The sequence below is a fragment of the Tursiops truncatus genome, chromosome 14 (assembly GCF_011762595.2).
Source record: "Tursiops truncatus isolate mTurTru1 chromosome 14, mTurTru1.mat.Y, whole genome shotgun sequence".
Taxonomy (NCBI): Eukaryota; Metazoa; Chordata; class Mammalia; order Artiodactyla; family Delphinidae; genus Tursiops; species Tursiops truncatus.
Genome location: NC_047047.1, coordinates 36,805,736 through 36,830,368, shown reverse-complemented (window position 1 = coordinate 36,830,368; position 24,633 = coordinate 36,805,736). Strand labels below are relative to the sequence as shown.

At 39.8% G+C, this 24,633-nt stretch overlaps 1 protein-coding gene across 4 annotated transcripts in view; it reads left to right on the top strand.

The window, feature by feature from the left end:
* Positions 1 to 24,633, top strand: part of EHBP1 (EH domain binding protein 1) — a 564,927-nt gene that overhangs the window by 84,079 nt on the left and 456,215 nt on the right. For all 4 annotated transcript variants that reach the window (XM_019942549.3, XM_073791336.1, XM_033838462.2 and 1 more), the window contains one exon: positions 19,331 to 19,468. The gene's annotated coding sequence lies outside the window, so the exon portion shown is untranslated. Of the gene's footprint in view, positions 1 to 19,330; positions 19,469 to 24,633 lie in introns of those variants that run through there.

The following is a 24,633-nucleotide window of genomic DNA, read 5'->3' as shown; positions in this document are numbered from 1 at the left end:
AGACCTGTATGAGCAACGCATTAGTGCTGTTCGGTTTGTGTGGTTTTGTATATATTATACAGGTTTGGATTACAATAATTCCTCCCACTTGTATAAGGTTTTGCAGTTTTTGAAGCACTTTATGCTCTTAATCCTCACAATAAACACTGATAGAAGAGTACAGATGGTTCCTGACTCACAATTGCTTCACTTTAGACCCCTGCTGTTATGACCTTTATTATTGTAAATATGACTCTCCCAGTATTGGTCAAATCTCATGATGTGACTGCCTATGACTCTCATCATAAGTGACAGGAGAACTGAAGCTGCGTTTATGTGAATTGGTGCCAGAAGTAAAGAACAACTTTTGATTTGATGGATGCAGGTGTACATGAAGCAAATCCGTAACATCTGAATTAGACAATGCTTTTGCGAAGGTGTTGTCCATTTATGTTGAAAAAGAGCTACCCCAAGACATCAAAGGGAGTTTTTATTGCAAGCAAAAGTTGGGTGGATCACTTTTAGAAGATAGTTGGCAAAACATTAACTATTCAGGGAAGAAGCCATAAGAACCAGTAGAATAGCATCAGATAATTTATCCACAGAGTCTGCTAAAGATAACAGCTACTATGTGCTCTGGGTGTTTAATGATGCTGAAATCAGGCATGGAGATGGGAAGACGATGAGGAGGTGCAGGAGAAGGAGAAAAGGAAGAGAACATAGCAATAAGGAAAACTTTAACATTCAGAGAAATTTCACCACTGAATCTGCAATGATAGTTTTTAGACAGATGGCCCTAATTTTCATCACAGTTTGAAGGTCTTTAGAGCACTGAAGCATTTTCTTGCTTCAGGGAGATTTATCAGAAAAATAAAATTTCTTTAGTTAGAACTTCTTTGGACAGGCATTTTTAAGAAGTCTCAACCAGGTGATAAAAAAGAATTCTCTAAGAGCATCTGAAACTTTGACTTTTTCTTGACAAACTTAGAAAATCATTGTAAAATCATGTATTCGTCTTTCCATGATTGATTTTGGTATTTTAGAGTATTAAAATGTATCTTCAGGAACACTATCTTCACAGATATTAAATGTTTAACTTACAGAAGCTCAATTTATGACCAATATCCAGGAATAAATCAAATCATAAATACCAATTATATGAGTCTCAGTTTATAAACGAGGAACAGACCACAAAGCAGCAAATGACTTGCTGGCTTCCCCTAAAAAAAGGCAGATGAGGTCACATAATGCCACATCACTAAAGTTTAATGATGCTTCCCTTTCTCTCCGCTAGTTGAGGAACACATATTTTTCACTCACTGTCAAGCAAATACCCATGTAACATCTGAGGGATTACAATCTTAATATTATGGTAACATCAAGTAAACTAGTTGATGGACATATATATTTATTATCAAGTACTATCAATGGTTAAATTCAACTAAAATTTATCAGATAAAGACAATTTAGTGCAAAAGAAATATGCAGCCATGTTTTGGAATTATCCACCTGTATCATCTTTGAAACAGGCAGGGAACCAGGTTGTTATTTCAGTGGAAGACAAGTCCCTGCCTCAGAATGAATTGAACTACCTACCTGGGATTCATCCTTTTCTTTCTTTTTAGAAACTCATTATCTTTGTTGTTCCTCACTCTCCCCTACCTTCAACGTTTTTTCTGTGCCAATCTTCTTATGAACTAAACAGGCCCAAGTATCTCCCATCTTAACACACACACACACACACACACACACACACACACACACACACACACCCCTACTTCATTCAACCAGCTATCTTCTCATCTTTCTCCTCCCCTTAAAACCAAACTTCCTAAAAGAGTTTCCTATATTTACTCTGTTCATATTCTCACTTCTCCCCAAAACACTCAATTCTTTGTTTCCTAGCTTCAGCCTCATCATGCTTTTAGAGTTGTTTTCTCACCAAGTCACATATGAACTCTATTTGCTAAATCTAATGGCTACTTATCTATACTTTTGTTGACTTCTCAATAGCATTTAACACTACCAATCACTCCCTCTTTCTTGAAGCTTCCTTTTCCCTGGGCTTCCATGTCTGCTAACTCTCTTGGTTCTTTTCCTGCCTCTCTGGTCATCTCTTTGTCAGTCTCCTGTCTCTTCTTCTGCCAGTGCCTAAAATGTTACTGTCCCTCAGGTTCCCCTCATAAGCTCCTTTCTTTTCTCACTGGATGATTTAATCTACTTCTTTGTTTTCAGCCTTTACTGGAAAGAAAGCACAACTTTATGCTTCTACCCCAAATTTCTTCTTCTGAAGGTCTGAAGTGGGTCTTCACTTTGAAGTCCTCCAGAAATTTATCTCAGTTTGGACATCCCTCCCTCAAATAGAGCCTAGGACAAGGGCTTAGATGCATGAAGTTTATTTGGAAAGACAGTTCCAGGAAGCAGGAGTGAGGGAGCAAGAATAGTAAAACAGAGAAGGAGGAAAAGTCCATAAAGGATACATTGCTGAGCTGTAATCATTATGGGCATAGACCATCACTGTCTATGAGACTCAGAATTCTCTCTCTGAATGAGGGAGGCTGGGATATCGTCCATCAGCTCCCAGCACCCATTAGATGCAGACTGCCCCCAGGAAATGGTAACTTGAGGCACTTCCAGGCTGCATCTTTGCCAGGTTGAATGAATTTCCCCAGCTCTGGAGAAAGCTGTGTGGCAGAAAAGCATAAGTAGGAAACTCAGAGTACAGGGACTTGTTCCCCACAGCTGCATGGAAATCAGAGGTGAGCCAATGGGGTAGAAAGCAGGGCACAAAAAGCCTTGCTCCACAACATTCTAAAACTGAACTCACCCCACGATGGCTGACCCTCTTTCCGTCTCTCTTTCTTAGGGACTGGCTCCATCAGCCTCTCAGCAGCTCAAACCAGTCACCCGAGCAGCATCTTTGACTTTCTTCTTCATAATGTCCTGTATATTTTCCAGATCCATCTGATTGTGCTCACGCACACTGCCCCGCCGTAGCTTAGCTATTTGTGAGCTCTCACTTGGCTTTTTGCAGCAACCTCCTAATTGATAATTTTTGCCGTATTTACATATGTTACCCTTGCTGCAACCAGAATAATCTTTTAAAACATTCATTAGATTATGTCACTCACATGCTTAAAACTCTTCAGTGGCTCTCCTTTACTCTTAGGGTAAAGACCCAAGTTCTGGACTTCCCTGGTGGCGCAGTGGTTGAGAGTCTGCCTGGTAATGCAGGGGACACGGGTTCGTGCCCTGGTCCGGGAGGATCCCACATGCTGCAGAGCGGCTGGGCCTGTGGGCCATGGCCGCTGGGACTGCGCGTCTGGAGCCTGTGCTCCGCAACAGGAGAGGCCACAACAGTGAGAGGCCTGCGTACTGCAAAAAAAAAAAAAAAAAAAAAAAATGAAATGCAAGTGGGAACCCGGGAAATAAACAAAAACCTAGAGAGTCTTTTGCCTTGAGGGCTTTTGCCAGATGAGTGAATGCATTGGTTAAGGTGTGCACAAAGTTAGAAGTCTAAGTATAGACCCATCCACCTGGACGTTGCACATCCAGGTTTAATTTCTTAAACCTGGATGCCCAAAAGACTACCCATTTTGTGAAAGGATGAACTACATATAAATCTACCGCATTTCCTCCACCCCCAGAAAATTGCAAGGAAAATTGCCTGCCTTGAGGATGACTCTAAATGGAGGGAGAGAAAAAACAAAAAATTCCTTGAGGATTTGTAACACAGCCAACACACAGGCTTGCAGCCCAAATCCACACTATACCTGGGAGTCCAAAAAACTCAAGTCAAGAATTAAGTTTAAAGTAAACCTCACTGTGTAGTTCCAAGGCACCTAGCAGTAACAAATACAAATCTGTTCTGGGGGTACCCATCTTCAACACAGGCCTTAAAGAATTCCCATCAATAAGTTCTAAAGAAATATGAGCTTATGGTCAAAAATCACAAAATACAAAGGGAAATAATAAACCACGAACAAGGGCCAGCAGAAACAACAAACAACAGAATCGGACTACAAAGCATTAGCCATTGGAATTACCAGGCACAGCCTATAAAATGAGTATTTTACATGTATTTAAAGAAATGAGAGAAGGGATTGAAAATATACATAAAACATGACCCAGCAGATTTGAAAAAGACTCAAAAGAACTACTAAACTTTAAAATGTAATATTTGAAATTAAAAACACAATGGATGGATTTAATACCAGAATAACCACAGCTAGAGAATGGATTAAGAAATATAGATCTGAAAAATTTTACATAATTTAGCCCAAAGAAATGGAAACATAAAAGAGTGGTTATAAGTCATGGAGATATTGTAAGAAATACAACAATTATCTAATCAGAATTCCAGGCAGACAGTGGAGGAAGGAAGGAGTGAAAGCAATAATTGAAAGAATAAGGACTGAGAATTTCCAAGAAATGACAAGCCACAGATTCAAAAAGCCCAACAATCCCAATACGGGTAAATAAAAGGAAATTTACACTTAGGCACATTCCAGTAGAAATGCAGAATACCATAAACAAAGAGAAAAAATGTAAAAGCAGCCAAAGAAAGTAAAGACAGATTATTTTCAACAGGACAACAATTAAACCTAACAGCCACGGAAGCCAGTGTACTAAAAGAAAACTACTGTCAACCTAAATTTGTATATTATCTTTCAAGGACAATGGAAAAGATCAGACGTCTTCAAACAAGCAAACAAAAACTGAGAGCTTGCCACCAATCAGACCCTCAAAAGGTAATTCTAAAGGCTGCTCTCATTTTCTTCCTGAAGAAAGTGAACACAGATGGAAGGTCAGAGACGAATAAAGGAGTGAGGAGCAAGGAAAGTGCTAAATACGTGTTTAATTGTAAATAAATATGGGCTAAAAAGAACAACAATAATAATAATCTCTTAAGAGATTTTCAAAAGCTAGCTAGAAATAAAATACACAGCCATGAATAGCAGGTAAATTGGGAGAGGAATGATCAAAGTTCAAGTATTCTGTCCTTTTTATTGTTTGGGAGAATGGTAATGATATTAAGTATCCAAGTTAAAATTTCCAGAATAACTACCAAAAGGGTGTATAACTTCTTAATTAAAAAGGAAAAAAAGGGGAAAGAGAAAAATATTCAATACAAAAGTGCATGAAAACAGAGAAAAAAGAAATATTGAAGGCTCAAGTCACATTAAAAAGCACAAAATAAGATGGTAGAAATAAATTTAAATATTTCAGGAGTTAAAATAAGCAAAAATAGACTCAATGCCCAACATATTAGGCAAAGATTTACAGATGGTGTGTGTGTGTGTGTGTGTGTGTGTGTGTGTGTGTGTGTGTGTGTGTGTGAGTGTATACATACATATATGTTCTGTTTGAAAGAGTTCTGCTATATTCTGTTTATCTGTCATGTTTAAAACATAAGGATTCAGAAAAATTGAGACTAGGAGTGTGATAAAATTATACCATGCAGACACTAACCACAAGAAAGTTGGTCTTGCTATATTAGTATCAGACAAAACAGTCCTTAAGACAGAAAACTCTTTTAGACAACCATTTCATAAGGATAAAAGGTTCAGTTCTCCAGGAAAATTTAAGAGTTCTGTAAACTTGTAAATAATTAGATCAAGCTGACAAAATCAGTAAGGAGATAGAAGATTATAACAACACAATTAATAAGCTGGCTCTGATTGAATAAGCATTGATAACACTGTACCTCACAACTACAGGATTCACATTCTTTTCAACCAACATGGAACATTTTTGAAAATTGATCACATGCTGAGTTATAAAGCAAATATCAACAATTTTCAAAAGTTTGAAATCATACAGACCACAGTTTATGACCATAATGCAATTAAGTTAGAAATCAATAACAAAAGGATAACTAGAAAAAGCCCATATGTGGAAAATTAAGATATCCTCTTCTAAATAACCTGTGGCCCGAAGAGGAAATATGATAGAAATTAGAAAATACTAGAATGTGTGGCAACAAAAGTACTATAAATCAGGATGTATTCAACGCAGATAAAGTAAGATCTAGTGAGAAATTACATCCTTAAATGCTTTTATTAGGAAACATGAAAAGTTAACAATGAACTAAGAAGTTAGAAAAACAATAATGAAATAAAAATAAATAAAAGTGTGGAAGTAATAAAGGTAACAGCAGAAATCAATGAAATAGAAAAAAATATAAAAGAAAATTAACAAGGCCCAAAATTCTTTCTTTGAAAAGCCTCTTACAGATAAATACTAGAACAAAAGAGATACCTACAGTTGAAGCAGATAATTAAATGATTAATAAGGAGGATTATTAACAACTTTAAGGCTATGAATTGGAAAATTTAGAGAAATGGATAAATTCCTAGAAAAATATAACCTACCAAAACTTCTTCAAGAGGAAATAGAAAATAGTAGTCCAAAAAAATTTAAAGAAAATAAATCAGTTGTTTAAAATTGTCCCACAAAGTGAAAACCCAGACCAGATAAATTTTTGTTGTTGTGATTGTTTTCCTTAAAAAAATTTTTTTGGTAGTAATTTTCAATCATGCAAAAAAAAGTAGAGAATCATAAAACAAACTCCTCCATACCCACCATTCAGCTTCAATGATTGTCTGCATTTGCCTTTCCTTTTCATTCAAACTCTTCCCTCTCCACTTAAAAAAAAAAACCTTTTTATTTTGAAATAATTTTAGACTTACTGAAATGTTCCAAAAACAGTACCAAAATTCCAATATATCTTTCACCCAGCTTCCCCTGTTGTTAACATTTTGCATAATCTTAATACAACTAATCAAAGCTAAGTAAACTTTTTTTTTTTTTGCGGTACGCGGGCCTTTTTTATTTTTTCCTAATCCATGGATTCAAGGAAGAAGCAAGAATATATACAAGTTTGTTCTATTTATGTGAGGTTCAAATAATGAAAAACCAAACTATCTTTTTTTTTTAAATAATACAAATATATGTGGTAAAACCGTAAAGAAAAAAAAGGAAAATTTTAGGATATTGTTTATCTCTGAGTATGGAGGGAGAGAGGTGGTATCAGAGAGGGGCTCACATGGAACTTTAAAAAATATAAGAGTTTCTTTTCATAAAGCAGGTACATGCTGTGCCTCCCTTAGGCTAGACATTCTGGGTCTCTGCCCTGGGCCCCAGCTTTGGAATGCCTTCCTTGGAATTTTGTAGGTCCCTCTCTAGTGCTTGAGAGGACTGAGATGTGCAGTGCCATCCTGCACCTTTAGCAGTTGTTGTAGAGCTGGTTTGGTGGTGCTGAACTCTCTCAGCTTTTGCTTGTCTGTAAAGGTTTTAATTTCTCCATCAAATCTGAATGAGATCCTTGCTGGGTAGAGTAATCTTGGTTGCAGGTTTTTCTCCTTCAACACTTTCAATATGTCCTGCCACTCCCTTCTGGCTTGCAGAGTTTCTGCTGAAAGATCAGCTGTTAACCTTATGGGGATTCCCTTGTGTGTTATTTGTTGTTTTTCCCTTGCTGCTTTTAATATGTTTTCTTTGTATTTAATTTTTGACAGTTTGATTAATATGTGTCTTGGCGTGTTTCTCCTTGGATTTATCCTGTATGGGACTCTCTGTGCTTCATGGACTTGATTAACTATTTCCTTTCCCATATTAGGGAAGTTTTCAACTATAATCTCTTCAAATATTTTCTCAGTCCCTTTCTTTTTCTCTTCTTCTTCTGGAACCCCTATAATTCAAATGTTGGTGCATTTAATGTTGTCCCAGAGGTCTCTGAGACTGTCCTCAGTTCTTTTCATTCTTTTTTCTTTATTCTGCTCTGCAGTAGTTATTTCCACTATTTTATCTTCCAGGTCACTTATCTGTTCTTCTGCCTCAGTTATTCTGCTATTGATCCCATCTAGAGTATTTTTCATTTCATTTATTGTGTTGTTCATCATTGTTTGTTTCATCTTTAGTTCTTCTAGGTCCTTGTTAACTGATTCTTGCATTTTGTCTATTCTATTTCCAAGATTTTGGATCATCTTTACTATCATTATTCTGAATTCTTTTTCAGGTAGACTGCCTATTTCCTCTTCATTTGTTAGGTCTGGTGGGTTTTTATCTTGCTCCTTCATCTGCTGTGTGTTTTTCTGTCTTTTCATTTTGCTTATCCTACTGTGTTTGGGGTCTCCTTTTTGCAGGCTGAAGGTTCGTAGTTCCTGTTGTTTTTGGTGTCTGTCCCCAGTGGCTAAGGTTGGTTCAGTGGGTTGTGTAGGCTTCCTGGTGGAGGGTACTAGTGCCTGTGTTCTGGTGGATGAGGCTGGATCTTGTCTTTCTGGTGGGCAGGTCCACGTCTGGTGGTGTGTTTTGGGGTGTCTGTAGACTTATTATGATTTTGGGCAGCCTCTCTGCTAATGGGTGGGGTTGTGTTCCTGTCTTGCTAGTTGTTTGGCATAGGATGTCCAGCACTGTAGCTTGCTGGTCGTTGAGTGAAGCTGGGTGCTGGCGTTGAGATGGAGATCTCTGGGAGATTTTCGCTGTTTGATATTATGTGCAGCTGGGAGGCCTCTTGTGGACCAGTGTCCTGAAGTTGGCTCTCCCACCTCAGAGGCACAGCACTGACTCCTGGCTGCAGCACCAAGAGCCTTTCATCCACAGGGCTCCTTAATTTGGGATGATTCGTTGTCTATTCATGTATTCCACAGATGCAAGGTACATCAAGTTGATTGTGGAGCTTTAATCCGCTGCTTCTGAGGCTGCTGGGAGAGATTTCCCTTTCTCTTCTTTGTTCTCACAGCTCCCAGGGGCTCAGCTTTGGATTTGGCCCCGCCTGTGCTTGTAGGTCGCTGGAGGGCGTCTGTTCTTTGCTCAGACAGGACGGGGTTAAAGGAGCCTCTGGCTCACTCAGGCCGGGGGGGGGGGGGGGGGGGGGGGGGGGGGGGTAGGGAGGGTCACGGAGTGTGGCGGCGGCAGAGGCTGGCGTGACGTTGCTAGCCTGAGGCGTGCCGTGCGTTCTCCCGGGGGAGTTGTCCCTGGATCCCGGGACCCTGGCAGTGGCGGGCTGCACAGGCTCCCCGGAAAGGTGTGTGGACAGTGACCTGTGTTCGCACACAGGCTTCTTGGTGGCGGCAGCAGCGGCCTTAGCGTCTCAGGTCTGTGCCGCGGTGCCCTAACGCCCTGCAGGCTGTGTTCACGCAGCCATCCTCAGTCCTCTCCCGGCACTCCGACAGAAGCCGGAGCCTCAGCTCCCAGCCCCGCCTGCCCCGGCGGGCGAGCAGACAAGCCTCTCGGCTGGTGAGTGCCGGTCGGCCGATCCTCTGCGCTGGAATCTCTCCGCTTTGTCCTCCGCACCCTGTTGCCGTGCTCTCCTCGGCGGCTCCCAAGCTCCCCCACTCCGCCACCGGAAGTCTCCGCCCGCGAAGGGGCTTCCTAGTGTGTGGACACTTTTCCTCCTTCACAGCTCTCTCCCGCTGGTGCAGGACCCGTCCCTATCCTTTTGTCTCTGTTTAGTTTTTTCTTTTGCCCTAACCAGGTACGTGGGGGGTTCCTTGCCTTTTGGGAGGTCTGAGGTCTTCTGCCAGCGTTCAGTAGGTGCTCCGTAGGAGTTGTTCCACGCGTGGATGTATTTCTGGTGTATCTGTGGGGAGGAAGGTGATCTCCGCGTCTTACTCTTCCGCCATCTTCCCGGAAGCTCCGCCATCCTGCACCTGAGCCCAGACCTGATCCCACATGGGTCCCAGTGGAGGGAAGTGCTTTCCTCAAAGGTTTTTTTTTTTTTTTTTTTTTTTTTCGGTACGCGGGCCTCTCACTGCTGTGGCCTCTCCTGTTATGGAGCACAGGCTCTGGACGCGCAGGCTCAGCGGCCATGGCTCACGGGCCTAGCCGCTCCGCGGCAAGTGGGATCTTCCTGGACCGGGGCACGAACCCGTGTCCCCTGCATCGGCAGGTGGACTCTCAACCACTGCGCCACCAGGGAAGCCCCTCCTGAAAAGTTTTTAAGTCTTCCTCCAGTGACTAGGATCACTACAGCTGGCAATACTGTCTGGGCAAAGTACCCCGCTTTAACCAGGACCCATATGGTCCCAGGTACTTATTTCTCTCAGGGGTCCATTTCTTCTTTAGGGCAATCTCTGACTCTTTATCACCTCACCCCATCTCCCCCACCACGTTGGCCAAATGCCCAGTGGAGCTTTTAGACTCATGCCTATGAAGTGGAGCCTGGGGTCTGGTGCCAGGGCCTGGCTTCAGGAGTGACCTGATGACAGATCGCTCCCATTGCCAGCAAGATATTTCTTTTGCAGGGTGGCAGGGCCACTGGGATGGTGTGGACACGCTGGTTTGGGGAGATTCTCACTCATGTAGGACTAAGGACAAGGTCGGGGCTTTGGGGTACTGGTGACCCCGCATTGACTTGGGCTTGAGCAGCATGTATTGGCCATGCTCCGACTCTCACCCACGTGTGTTCCAACTGTGGAGTCACTCCCAGTGTAAGCACCCAAGGGCGGCAGGGTGGCAGTGGGCGTCTTGTTCTCTATGGCACACCCTCCTTCCCTCATCAGTGTCACCCCACCTCTACCACAGGCTCCCGGCCTTGTGTCAGACAGCCTGCAGGGGTGGCCTTGCTTGTCTCCTCCAGGGATTTTTAAAGGCCATTGCTCTGCAATACTAATGAATCTTTTTGATTGATGACAGTCATGCTGTCCCAGGGGGTCTTAAGCCTTTCCTGATCAGGGGCTGACCTTAAGCTAATGGGATCCATCCTCTGGCTCCGCCCCTGAGTCCCTCACTTATCCTCCCTGCTGGTGAAGTGTTTGGAAGGCAATGGTGCCTTCTCTCTCTCTTTTTTTTTTAAACTATTAGACTTTTTAATTGAAGTATAGTTGATTTACAATATTATGTTAGTTTCAGGTGTACAGCACAGTGATTCACTTATTTCCAGACTATTTTCCATTATAGGTTATTACAAGATATTGAATATAGTTCCCTTTATTTTTTTTTTTGAGTTTTTGGATTTTATTTTATTTATTTATTTTTTATACAGCAGGTTCTTATTATTAGTTATCTATTTTATACATATTGGTGTATATATATATGGAATGCAGTGATTAGTCCTAATGGGTTTAAGAGAAGGGAAGATCAGAAGATGTTTCTCTATGCCTTCACTATAAAATTTCTATCAGTAAGTTTAACATGACTAGAAAACAAATTACTGTTCACATTTTTTTGCATACTCTGGCCTCATGTTTGTGGTCATCATCATGGAAGCACAGGACAAACTTTGAGAGAGTGATTGGCATGATAGATGGTGCAGCCTCATGAGTAATGCTATAACCAGTATTAAAGACAGTAAATGGTATTAGGGAACTGCGGAAGTAAGAAATCTATATTGTTTAAATTCAGGCAGGTTCCAAAGAGCCATGGCATTGTGAGTAGTAATGGTGTTGCTACCTTTTTCCAGCTGTGGGACATATGAAATTAGCCCAGAACAACTCATTTGACACTAAAGAACAGGAAGAGATGGTACCTGGACTCTAAGAAGAATATTCATCTGTACTGATTGGACAATAAACAAATTCTTTATATCTTTTCTATCAGCTATTTTAAATCTTCACTGATAAACCACTGTTTCTCAGATTGGCCCATAAATTTTGTCATGCAATTTTTAAAGCAAATTGTATTTATAGTCAGGGAACTGAGCAAAAATATATTTGATTATGGCCCCTCACACCCTAGGGGTGGTCCTGTGTACTTGATGTCTATGTAACATCATCTCTTTTAGTTTTATAGTTGACTGTTTAATAGTCTGCATATGGATATACTCAGTGAATGACTATAATGTTTTTCCTATACTCTTTTGCCTCTTCAGTAGATTACAAACCCTATTCACCTCTCTCTTTTTTTAAAATGCAAAGTAAAAAGGCTTAAATGGAATCTTTCCATCATTTACTCCTTGTTACTAGTTCAGCATTTGTTTTCAAGCTTTGCCAAGGGTTGTTTCCACTATAAAATTGTGGTCTCTTCTATCAGCTGGACCCTCAATACCACAGTAATCGTTTTGGGTGCTGAGTTATCCCTCGTTTCCTTGTCTTCAGTGGCTAGTCCAAACTTCAAGCTCTCTTCCCCATCATTTGGCTAAAAGTAATTCCCTTTCCCCATGCCCTTACTCTCAGTCAAGGCATTTTTCTCCTACACACACACACACACACACACACACACACACACACACACACCCTCAACTTCCTGATAGATCCCCAACTTGTACCACCATCAAATTATCTTCTCTCACTCTTTCCTCCATTTCACTGTAAGTAGTATTCTTCATTCTATCCAAAGTTAAATACTCCAGTGTGTTCTGATTAAACCCCCTCCTGCCTATTCAGAACCACATGTTCTCAACTGTCCCCCCGCTGTCTCTCTCTCTCCCTCTCTCTCTGTGTCACACACACATTTGCACACACACACCACCACTTCCTCCTCTCTGATACCTCTTTCCTCCCAATATATAAATTCTTCCCAATATATATATATAAATATATAAAGTTAATTTTTTAATACTAAACAAACAAACAGCTCTTCCTCAATCCAGTGTCCCCCTCAAAACAGGCTACCACATCCTATTGTGAACTGCATGTGCCCAGCAGGGAGCATTCACAGAATCAACATGGTGACCAGGTTTTCTGGGACTGACCATTACACAACCTGAGCAATTATACGTAGTGACTCTCTTCAAATTGTCTCCTTCCCTTTATAGTTACTCTTCCTGGAAAAAAAAAGCTGTAAGTTACACTTGCTGTTTCTTCTTCCTTATCATCTCACTCCTTAACTACTTCTGCCCCCTCTCTACCTCTCTGTAAGATTTGGTGCTAAGGCCAACAGTTTCTTATTACCAAATCTAATGGACATTTTCCTACCTTTATCTTACCCAGTGGTTATTTGAAGTTACAGACCATCCCTTTCTTGAAATTTCTTTAACTTCCATCCTCTTCTGATTTTTCCTTCCTCTTGCCTCGCTAGCCAGCTCTCAGTTTCCTTCAAGATCTTTGGTTGTCTGAGCCCTACTTAGCGGTCAGTGTTCACTGGGGTTACATCCTAGACTCTATCCTCTTTTTTCAAATTTGCTTCAGTGACATAGTTGAAACATTCGACTTTACCTATAATGGGGTCACATTTTGAGACATGGAGTTTTGGGGGTGGAGATGAAGAGGGAATGTTCTAAAGTCAAGGATAAGGTATAATATAACTTAGCCTTAGAGATCCTTTTAATAGTCTATGAACACAGTAGAAAACAACATTCCATAAGCCTCCATGGTTTTTCCTTCAGTGTTGGAAGAGATTATTGAATTTCACCTGAGCACCAGGTTATATGTATTTGACTTGGGTTTAGGACCAAAACTATTTTTAAAAAAAAATAGGCACAGTATCTTTAAATATAAGACCAACACTCAGCAGGAAGGAATGTTTAGACTGGGGAAATGGAAACTTGCTAAGAGTATTGCCTCTCGTCTTGGGACGAGGCAATTTTGGGACGTAAGCTGTATGAGAGGAATGGTGGGAAAAATCATTGTAACTATTGATTTTCTCTATCCCTTTTGTTCTTCCTTTGCTTTGCCAGAGGTGTATATTTGGATTTGCATAAGTGAAATGTGCATGTGCACTCTGCTACCTGCGTGCAAATAACTCTTCCGTCTGTATCTCCAGCTTGGTCTTCTGAGAGCAGGCTCACATGCTGGCGATTCCCTTCATAGGCAGATTATCCCTTCATATCAACACTCTCTAGACAGAACTCAGCCTTTCTCCCCTGCCTTTACACGATACTCCCCAACTACTCCCCCTTCTCTACTCCTACCTGGAAGAATAATACTTTTGTTCAATCACACAAGCCAAAATACCTGAGAATTGTCCATGGATATTTTCTTTCCCTTAGTATCCACATTGCATTAACAGCCAAGTCATATTCCCACTATTCTCTTAAAGTTGCTCAAACCCTTTCTCTAGCTGTCCATCCCACTGCTATTGCCTTAGTTTATACTTGTCATCTTCCAACCTTTCCTAAAATTATTACACTGGCTTTTAACTTGTTTTTTTTTCAAGCTTCCATCTTATCCCCTCTTCCTTCCACTGTTAAGAAAAAGCATACAGTGCTTGGAAATAAAGGCCAAGGCTGTGCAGTAGATCCTTTCAATGTGATGTGTTATTTAACAGGTCTACCCAGTAATTATTTCATTATGGAATGTACCACCATTGGAGTTGTTTTTTTAAATTATTATTATTATTATTATTGGAATTTGTAAGGTAAGGACTCACACCCTAGGCAGTTACATGTTAACTTGTAGATTTTTGCCTGGTAGAGATGCAAACAGTTTTGTCCCTAAAAGAGATAATCCCAAGATTCTATTGATCTAACACTAACCAGAACTGTCTCTAACTTAAAAGAATAAGAAACTCATTTTGATTCCTCTCCTGAGAGCCTATGTAAACCCCCATTCTTCAAGTGTCTTGGAACCAGCTTACCTAAATTACTGGTTCCCTCATTATTTAATGAGTTAAATAAAATTCTTGACCAGTGTCCATTCTATATTAACATGAGGCTCATTTTTAAAACTTTTTGAAAATTATACTTTGACACCATGCTGCTACTAATAGATTCTTTCCAAATTGCTTATCTGATCATGTTATTTCTCTGTTTATTTCCCTTAATGGCTCCCTATAAGCTTAAGGACTGATGTTCACCCTCCTTAGCTTGACACCTTCATGTCCTTTATGGCTTTAGTCCTCCCTACTTTTTTAGCTAAATCTCCTGCCATCCCCTCACAAACAGTTCATGTTCTAACCATATGACACTACTAAACAAGCAACACTTTCTCCTCTTTGTACATGCTGCTCTCTCATCTAGAACCCCTCCCCCATCTCACCTCCACTACCCTTTCCCCTTTTCCCTCCTTTCTGCATTATTTACCTTCAAGACAGCCCAGCTATCACGTCCTGTCAAAGCCTCCCCTGGTCAGAACGCATGCTGGGTTAGGTATTCCTCTCCTGTGTTCTCCCTGTGCTTCCAGCTATTGCAACACTTGCCGTACCCTCTACAATTCTTCATTTGCTTGCCTGTTTCTGAGGCTAAAAGTAGATTGTAAGCTCTTTAGCCAGGAACTGAACTGAACATCTCTTAAGTACTTAGGTTTTGACTGTACTGTTACGAAAGTGATCTATTTGCCTCATCTGCCTCAGCAAAGAATAATTTTTTGTGGTACAATTGTGTCAAATTTAGTGACTGTCAACAATGTTTTAAGCATAAGCAAAGTTAGAGGTAGCCTCTTTCCAATGACCCTTGCTCCTAAATTTATCCGTTATTATGTAGAGCATTTTTCTTGATTTCTTCTTAATGTTATAGTCAGTGAAAGAAAATAAATTTTTATCATACTTTTCTCTAATAGAGGTTGTTCCACGCTTCCTGATCGTATAGTCATTAAGTTACTCGGATTTTTATTCATGCTTCAAGTTTTGCCTACATTCAAAGTAAACCGTATTTATAGGCATGAAAGTGTTCCCACTTTTCCCCCCAAGAAATTTAGAGGAAATTATCTCTTGCTGGTTTTAAGGCCAAGGCTTCCGTTGGTACACTAAGTGTTGATGGCCCTCTGATAAGAGCTGATGTCACAGCCTCCCCCAGTGTATTGTGTGGGCCCTTGACTAGTCTTTCCTCTCAGCCACTTCCAGCTGTGGCTCATCTGCCCAAGCAACATTTCACTGTGTGATTTCCTATTGAAAAACGTTCTTCTTGTGCTTTTCTAAATGCTGTTCTGTCTGGAGCAAGTTGGCTCCCTTTAGCAGAAAACACTGTTTGTGAGAAAAAATTTCCTAATGAAAAGAATCCTAGATTTCAATGCTGAGTATCAGCAACATAAGGAACTCACACCTGCATATGAGGATTAGGACTTTACACGTGTGATTGACCTCAGACTCCAACCAAAGCAAAAACACCATCAGGGAAATCCTCTTATGCTTTCACTCACTCTGAACCACCCCCCACACCCAGATGTCAAGGTTCATGGTAAAGTGTGGTCAATCTATGTCCTGAAGTACTTTGAGCCTCTAAATCTTTCAAAGTGTACTTTACCCTTTCATTCTGGGTTAGAAAAGCATCATCAGAAAAGCTGAACTAGAGTTACTTGATGGTCTCATATTTGATTCCTCATTTCTTTAGATAAACAAGCACCTTCTTCTATTAGTGGATGCTTCTCAGAAGATTTTGAAAACCAAAGTCTCAAGTGATATGAATGTACCTGCCTAGTTGCAGTAGGATTTGGTTCGATCAGTGGTTTTTAAACTAAGTTCTGAGTGTCCTAATGAGTCCTGCAGAAATCCCTCAGGATCAAAAGGGGTGGGTAGATGATGCTTCCCCAGCCCAGTTTCAATATATGCAGCTCTATTTTTATCCACTTTATATAAATTGGGCTCTAACACACATTTCATTTGGAAAAAAAAAAAACAGGGTTCTACTGCTTAAAGATAAGTTTAAAAAAAGAAAACAGAACTAGAATCCTTTTTTTTGGATTCAATAGTGAGCTTACGCTGCATGCAAATAAAGTAGGCTTAAGATACTGATATTGCTGCTAGTACAAAGCAGTGACACATTTATTTTTTATTCATTTATTCTACAAATATCTATTGAACTTCTCCTATATGCTAGGCAGGTGCTGGGTGCTGGGATATAACTAAAAATAGGCAGGGTACCTACTCTCATGGACCATGTAGTCTAGCAGAAAGATGGGCAGTTAATGCACTGTGATAACTAGGTATGTGTGTTGGGGGGAGGGAGTCAAGAAAGGCTTCTGAGTGTTAATGAAGCAAAAGTAGGAAAGTAGGAGTTTTCAGGAGATGGGACTTGTAAAAGCCTGTGGGTGAGAGACATTGTGGCTCTCTGGAAGAACTGAAAAAAAAATGTGTTAACTCTGGAGTGTGGAGTTCAAGATAGAGAAGGTTTGTAAGCTATCTTAAGGAGTATGGACTTAAACTTAAGAGCCATGGGAAACAGAGGGGCAAAATGATCAGATTTCTTCTTTTAAAATCTCACTCTGGCTGTAAAGTGGAGAATGGAATGAAGAGGAGCAGAGTGGGGAATCAGAGGAGAAGCTATTAGAGTGTTCCAAGTAAGAGATGGGGGTCCCCTGGGTTAAGGGAGCACAAGTGCAGGAGAAGAGCTGTGGCCAGATTCCAGAGATGATGCAGAGTTAGATTCTGCTCAGTCTGATGATCGATGGGATGGGTGTTGGGTATGGAAGGAAGAAGAAGTATCAAGGATGCTATTCAATTTTCTGGCTCAGGCAACTGAGTGGATAGTGGAGTCATTTGTGGAGACAGGGAACTCAGAGGAGAGGGTCAGGTTTAGAGGGAAGGTGATGAGATTCATTTTGGACATGAGTTAGAGATCCCCATGGGCCATCCATGTGTAGATGTTGAGTAGGCAGTTGGATGTTTAGGTGTATAGGTCAAGACACAGTCTGGGCTAGAGATATAGCTGTGGGACTTATCAGGGTAGAGGTGGTGATCAGCATCTTGAGAGTGAATGACAGCTCCTAGGTAGACTAGTAGATTGTGAAAAGAAGCGTGACCTAGAAAGGTGGCCAAGAAAAAGAGGACAAAGAGAAGGAACATAAGAGAATCTGGTGTCATAGAAATCAAGAGAAGAGAATGGTTCAAGGATGAGCGAGTGAGATACAGTGTTAAATGCTGCACAGGTCACAGTCTGACAAGTGTCTTCAAAATGCAGGCCTGCCTTCTGTCAGTGACAATATTCACAAGCTGTCTGGGATTATCTCAGTCTAGTCAAAAAGTTCTCTGTACTAATCCAGGAATAAATCTCATGTGTAACTGTACAAAAATAACCAGGAGACAGGGCTCCTTTAATTCTCAGTGGATTTCTATATCAATGTATAATTTTTGTAAATATCTGAAGAAGTTTAAAATCCAAACAGCTAATGATTGAAAAATCCGTACCCACATACATGTGGGCAAATAGCTAAGGCCGTCTCTGAAGTGATTTCTCTGAAAATCCAAAAACCAAAATCAAGAATTCCACATGGTCTACTCTTTAATGTAGTTTAATGTTAGTATTATGTAAAATATAATAAATAAAACTTCGGGATAAATAGCTAGAGTAAGTGGAATCCACACACATACCCTAAAAAACTGCAAAGTCATGTTAACCCGCAATTACATTTTCCTCAGACTTACTTTCACCTTCCACTGAGCTTTCTTTACATTCTGTCCCTTATCCCCCTTTCTACCTGTACTTTTGGCGATAACCTTAAGGGAGCTATGATTGTGGGTAAATATGTTGAGTTTGAGATCCTTCACAGAATAGGAGGTAGTGTTTCCCACAAGGGAAGTCATTCTTTGCAGAGTTCACCACTCTGTAAACCACATGGCTGGAAGGAAACCTGGGGGTTATCTAGTCTACATTCTTCCTTTTATAGTCAATGAAATTAGGGCAGAAAGAAAAGAAGTAACTTGAGCAATGACACATCAGGCATTGAGTGGGCAGCTGAAGTAGGTCTACATACAGCCTGCCCTGGATATATAAATATAATGCATCTTGGAGAAGACAGAAAGAACTAAAATATGTTCTGTCCTATTTTATACTGCAAGACTAAATCTGTTCATGTCAAGTTGCTAAATCATTCAAATATAAAATAAAGAAAAAGGTTTACTTTTGTATGTTTGAGAGACATTATGAGAAACAGTCCACAAACATGAATTCTCTTTTATTTCCTGTTTCACTTCATTTTATGCAGACATTTGTTTCCAAAGAGATCAAAGACAGGAAAACACACTGACTTATTCTGTGGTAGTCTGTGTAGCCTACATCTTGGTTCAGGGTCCTTTCCATTACAGCACTCAAGTTCATCCATCATCCCTTTCCCAACAATGCCAATACTTTCACCTTCCTATGAGATGTCAGGGATTCATGTGCCTGCTTGGATAGAACTGGCAATGGGACAAAGAGAGACTGGGCCAGGAGAGGCTGTTAAATCCAACTGTCCCTGGGCCAGGTCAGTGTAAGAGGGGAAATGGCTTTCTGTGGACAGATGCACCCCTGAGCTGCCAGGGATCTTGATGGGATGGTAGAGGAGGCAGCTTTCTAAATATTGGAAATCCAAAACCCATGGTAGGTGATGGAGTATAAGGAAAGACCTTAGACTTTGGAGTAAATGGACTTGGCTTAGCATCCTAGCTGTGCTTCTTAGAAGCAATGAGACTTTACAGATTTATTTTAACATCTCTAAGCCCTTAGTTTCTTCATCTGTAAAATTTAGTTGTGAAGATGCAATGAAATAAAGAATGTTAAGAACCCAGCACAATAGTTAATAAATTTTAATTTCTCTTTTCTTCACTTTAAATTCCTTAGGTTCCTCCCATCTCAAGCCCTGTCTCTTCACATCCCAACTAGATGGCTCTGCTAAAGACAGACTCAAGTTTTTACTGAAATACCCTTGAAGAAAACCTCCTCGGAACTTGGACCCACTTTTCAGAAGGAATTGGCACGGTAAGCCAACACTATTGGTCCCCCCCCGACAGTTTTATTGAGATATAATTGACATATATCATTGTATAATTTTAAGGTATACAACATAATTATTCAATTTATGTACATGTTGCAAAATTATCACCACAATAAGATTCGTTAACATCCATCAACTCAAATAGTAACAACTTTTTTCCTTATGATGAGAACTTTTTAATATCCACTCTCTTAGCAACTTTTCAAATATACAATACAGTATTGTTAACTGTTGTCATCATGTTGTACATTATATCCTCAGAACTTATTTATCCTATAACTAGAAGTTTGTATCTTTTGATTACCTTCACCTAATTACATCATCCCCTGCTACTACAACCCCCACCTACTCCCCACCCCCTACCTTTGACAATTACAAATCTTATCTTTGTTTCTATGGGTTTGGTTTTTTGGATTCTACTTATATGTGAGATTATACAGTATTTGTCTTTCTCTGACTTATTTCATTTAGCATAATGCCCTCAAGTTTCCTCCATGTTGTTGCAAATAGCAAGACTTCCTTTTTTCTAATGGCTGAATAGTATTCTATTGGGTGTATATATACCACAATTTCTTTATCCATTCGTCTGTTGATGGACACTTCGGTTGTTTCTGTGTTTTGGCTATTGTAAATAATGCTGCAATGAACATGAGGTGCAGATATTTCTTCGAGATACTGATTTTGTTTCCTTTGGATATAACCCCGGAGTGAAATTGCTGGATCATATGGTAGTTCTATTTTTATTGTTTTTTTTTGAAGAACCTCCATACTGTTTTCCATAATGTCTTTACCAATTTACATTTCTACCAAGAGTGCTCAACAGTTCCCTTTTCTCCATGTTTTCACCAGCATTTGTTATCTCTTTTCTTCTTCATGACAGTCATTCTTATAGATGTGAGGTAATAGAGTGGTTTTGAGTTGCATTTTCCTAATAATTAGTGATGGCCAACACTATTTGTGACAGAGAAAAATTGCTTGCAATTTATAATACCCAACTGATTCCAAAAGAAGTTCTTTGCTGAACAGTGTGATTGGTATGAGGATGCAAGATTAAGAAAGTTCACTAACTTGTTCTGCATTGGAAACTTTTTATTTATTTATTTTTTTGCAGGAGGTAGAAGGGGAGGGCAGGGACAAGGGACAAGGCAGTGAGATCCAGAACCAGGGAAAACTGAAGCTTATGTGTGGACAAGATTAAAGGGTGAAGAGGTAGCCGAGGGGAACTTTGTGGGGCGCATGGGGATGTTTAATAGGAGTTTCTGTGAAAGTTTGCCATCTGGTGCTTGATATAACCCTTTCATGCATCTCTCTATGAAATCTGTAATAAAACCTGTGTTTCTAACAATGTCTCAGGGGAGTCGAATTTGTTCTTGTTGAGAAGTATAGAAGTGCTGAGTCCTACTTCAAGGTGTCTGTGAGTCCAGGACAGGGCTGACTATGAAGTCTAGACATATCTGTGTCATATTACTTAGATATCAGCATCCTCTCCTCTGGCCAAAGATATGCATTGTTTTTAAAAAGCAGAATAAAGAAATAAACACCTAGAAACCATCATTATTAAGCCCAGAACCACACATCAACTCTCTGAAGGCTGAAGATAGTTTCATCTGGCAAAGGAACACAAAATCCAGAAGATTTTGGCTTAACCTACATCTTCCCTTTGTACCTTACAAAATGGTTATAGAGCTTCCACTCCAAATCTTTCTGATCTGGACAATGTCACTCATTCAGAACATTTACCTGATGCTGCAAAATTTGTGTGAAAAGTCAAGGAATAAAACAGTATTCAGTAAATCCTAAGGCAGGGACTCTCAGTTGACTGAGAACTCTTTCTATGCCCAGAAAGCTAACAGCAGCAGCTTTCCCAGCTCATTTGTGAGGTATTGAGGGAATGCGGTAATTTTTAGAGCTTCCAGCAGAGCTTGTGGTCACATTTAGCTCTATAGCTCTACCTGCTCATAACTCTCCTTGCTTTTTCACAGTGGAACTGGGTCTTTTAGGAAGCAAGAAATAGCTTTTAAGAAAAAGGTCTCAGAAAAACACATACCTCATAAAAACTGATAAGCGTGAAAATTGCTTGTAATATAGATGACAAAGTCCAGGAGAGAATCCAGGAAGCTTTTAAGATTTGAGAGTGGTGCGTAGTGTACTGCTTTGGAACAAAGGCTACTCAAATGAATAAGCTGCAGGGATTTGTTGTGGGAGCTTAATTGCTTCAAGACTTTGGTGCCACTTCCAGAACAGCTACTTGTTTAATTGGAAAATTGGTTTCTACAGAATGACTAACAGGTACAAATGAGTGGATGACGCTCTGCTGCAAAGATAACATAAAGATAGCTCTGAATGTGCTACCCTGAGCCATCATATAAGCCAGCTCTGAGAACTGAGCATTGTGATGTAGAGGAAAGAGCATAAGATTTAGAGTCAAATGACCAAGATGAAAACCCAAGCTCTAATATTTGCTACCTGTCAAGTAGCAGGTCACTCATTTCTTCTGAGACTCAATATGCTCTTCTATCAAATGAGGTGTTATATGTCACATGATTGTCATGAGGCTCAATGGATATAAAGTACAGATGGAAGCACTTATAGGTTATTACAAGATATTGAATATAGTTCCCTGTGCTATACAGTAAATCTCTGTTGCTTATCTGTTTTATATGTAGTAGCTTCTCTCTATTAATCCCATACTGCTAATTTATCCCCTCCACATTACCCCTTTGGTAACTGTAAGTTTGTTTTCTGTGTCTGTGAGTCTGTTTCTGTTTTTGTATATAGATTCATTTGTATTATTTTTTAGATTCCACATATAAGTGATATAATACTATATTTGTCTTTCTCTGATTTACTTCACTTACTATGATATCCTGTAGGTCCATCCATGTTGCTGCAAATGGCAATATTTCATTCTTTTTTTATGGCTGAGGAATATACCATTGTATATGTGCACCTTGTTAAGCCAGTTGTCTGTTGATGGACACCTGGGTTGCTTCCATGTCTTGGCTATTGTAAACAGTGTGGCCATGAACATTGAGGTACATGTATCTTTTCTTTTTTTTTTAAATCTAACAAAGTGTTTTTATTTTTTAATTTATTTTTTATTAAAGTATAGTTGAACTACAATATTGTGTTAATTACCACTGTACAGCAAAGTTATACATATATATACATTCTTTTTCATGTTCTTTTCCGTTATGGTTTGTCACAGGCTATTGAATATAGTTTCCTGTGCTATACAGTAGGACCTTGTTATTTATCTGTTCTATATATTGTATTTCAAATTGGAGTTTGTGTGTTTTCTGGATATATGCCCAGGAGTGGGATTGCTGGATCACATGGTAGCTCTATTTTTAGTTTTTTAAAGAACTTCATACTGTTTTCCATAGTGTCTGCATCAATTTACATTCCCACCAACAGTGTAGGAGGGTTCCCTTTTGTCTACACCCCCTCCAGCTTTTATTTTTTGTAGACTTTTTGATGATAGCCATTCTGACTGGTGTGAGGTATCTCATTGTGGGTTTGATCTGCATTTCTCTAATATTAGCGATGTTGAACATCTTTTCAAGTGCCTGTTGGCCTAGATGGAAGCAATTAAAATTTTATTTTATTTAATTTTAATTTTTAAATTTATTTAATTATTCATTTTTGGCTGCGCTGGGTCTTCACTGCTGCGTGCAGACTTTCTCTAGTTGCAGCGAGTGGAGGCTACTCTTCATTGCGGTGTGCAGGCTTCTCACTGCGGTGGCTTCTCTTGTTGCAGAGCACGGGCTCTAGGTGCGCAGGCTTCAATAATTGTGGCACGCGGGCTCAGTAACTGTGGCTTGCAGGCTCTAGAGCGCGGGCTCAGTAGTTGTGGCACACGGGCTTAGTTGCTCCGCAGTATGTGGGATCTTCCCAGACCAGGGCTTGGGCCCGTGTCCTCTGCATTAGCAGGCAGATTCTTATCTACTGTGCCACCTGGGAAGCCCTAAAAAAAATTTTTTTTAATTTAAAAACTAATACATGTTTAGCACAAGAAACTTGGAAAACAGAAAAAGAAAAAGGAAAATACCAAAGAAGTACCCATCATTTTATCAACCAAGGAGAATAGATAGTATTTCAGTGTCTTCAATCTTTTTTATATGTATGGGTACACACACACACACACACACACACACACACACACACACACACACACACTCTTCCTTTTAAAGAAAAATAACATTTTAACTGCATATGTTTTTGTAGCCTGCGTTTCCACTTAGCAATATATTGCGAAATATTTCCTGTGTCAATAGTCTTCTACTACATGTTTAGGAAAGCAATTTTTGTGTGTGTCTGTGTGTGGTCACACCGCATGTCTTATGGAATCTTATTTCCCCAACCTGGGATTGAACCCAGGCCCACAGCAGTGAAAGCCCCGAGTTTTTACCACTGGACCTCCAGGGAATTCCCAGTAAAGCCCTTTTAAAACTGTGAAGGGCCATTCATATATCAGTAGTTATTATTAAAATATGAATGAATGAGTGAATATCCTCATCTCTTCCCCAATATACACAAAACCCTATGCATCCAAAAAGTTTTCCTGCATCATTCTATTGGCAATTCTCTAAATAAAACTTAAGGTGAGTGCAATAATTTTTGCCTAGCTTTTGTTATTTCTTTTCTAATCTTTTCTTTCTAATAACTAGGAAGACAAAAGTTACAAAATGAGATTATGTGCCAATATATTTTATTTTAAATGCCTTTGATTTATTCTCTTCAAATTTGCTTTAGCAATGATGCATGGCTTCTGTTGAGAAATGCTACATGTGTACCATGATGTTTCACATTAACATAATTTAACAGTAATTACCTGGAAGTCTGGACCCACTGTCCATTTGTTTTCCACGTTCAAGGTCTTTTACTCTCATGAAGAATATATATGCTTTTGCTATGCACACAACTAGGAAATAAATTGCAACTTTGATTTGGAAATGGTTAAAGATGATGAATGGGCAAGTTAATTTGGTATGAGGATGTTTTGCCCACTTTCCCTACCGTAGCTAATCTGGATTGAGATTTTAGAGGAATGGACTCTCTTTCTGACTCTGTTACTATTCATGCATTGTAAGCAAGCCACTCATCTTTCCTCAACCTTGGTTTTCTCATCTGTAAAATGTCAGGAGGA